This window comes from Ornithorhynchus anatinus, chromosome 1 (assembly GCF_004115215.2).
Source record: "Ornithorhynchus anatinus isolate Pmale09 chromosome 1, mOrnAna1.pri.v4, whole genome shotgun sequence".
Classification (NCBI taxonomy): Eukaryota; Metazoa; Chordata; class Mammalia; order Monotremata; family Ornithorhynchidae; genus Ornithorhynchus; species Ornithorhynchus anatinus.
In genome coordinates, this window is record NC_041728.1 from 173,179,675 (window position 1) to 173,180,795 (window position 1,121).

At 45.9% G+C, this 1,121-nt stretch overlaps 1 non-coding gene across 1 annotated transcript; it reads left to right on the forward strand.

Annotated features, from left to right (window-relative positions):
- The first annotated feature begins 233 nt into the window (after window positions 1–233).
- Window positions 234–371, forward strand: LOC114816468. The gene has a single exon (XR_003764240.1). It is a non-coding gene; the product is annotated as a small nucleolar RNA SNORA7 (small nucleolar RNA).
- The last annotated feature ends 750 nt before the right edge of the window (window positions 372–1,121 follow it).

The window sequence follows — 1,121 nt, forward strand, 5'->3', positions numbered from 1 at the left end:
TTCCACTAGGCCACACTGCTTCCATACTGTTGCCATCAGCGGCTAATGTTCTTTCCCAGCAGCTCCCTCTTCTGTGCCATCATCCATAACCCACCAAGATGCTAGTTAAGCCCCTTCCCTTGGGAATCTTGGGGCCTTGGATTTTAGAGCGACTCCCAGGTAGGCAACAGAGTAGGAAAACTGGCTCTTTAAGAGAGGGTGTTAAAACGAATTCACATATGTCATATATAGTACACCTCTCAGGGTCGCACCTGGAGCGTTTCCAGTACTCTACTAGTCTCAAGTACAGGAGGGAGAGTCAAGCAGAGGCCTCCCCATTCCATTCCTAGCTTGGGCAGTGGCTAGCGAAAGGAAGGCAATCCGCTACAAGTCATAGCTCCCCTGTGCCGGGCAGCAGCAGCATGGGAGAGAATCGAGAGGGGAGACTCGGGTTTACCATGTGGAAGGAGGCAATTTTAAACCGCTTCCGAATTTTTACCAAGAAAACTCTCTGGATCCACTACGGGAATGATTGCAGATGGAGGTGGGGTGTTCTGGGAGAGATGTGTCCATGGCATCGTTATGGGTCAGACACAACTCAACAGTATGTCAACAACAATATATAGTAGATGCATGAAATAAACATGCACAGCATAACGTGCAAATTGACATATTCATTCATTCATTCATTCATTCATTCATTCAATTCATTTAATCGTATTTATTGAGTGCTTACTGTGTGCAGAGCACTGTACTAAGCGCTTGCCCTGTATCTCCCCAGCGCTTAGAACAGTGCTCGGCACATAGTAAGCGCTTAACAAATACCAACATTATTATTATTATTACCTCATCAGTAAAATGGAGATTAAGAGTGTGAGCCCCATGAGGGACAGGGACAGTGTCCAACCTGATTAACTTGTATAAACCCCAGCGCTTAGAACAGTCCTTGGCACATAGTAAGTGCTTAAGAAGTTCCATATGCCCACTTGTCCAGAGCCTGGACCTGAGGAAAATCAGAAGGAACTTAAGCAATACAAAAGGAAAGCGGGCATGGGACCAAAAGAGAAATAACTGAAAGCTCTTCTTCCAGTGTTGAGCTCTCAGGAGAATGCTGCCTGGTTACATACACTTGAAACTCCTTA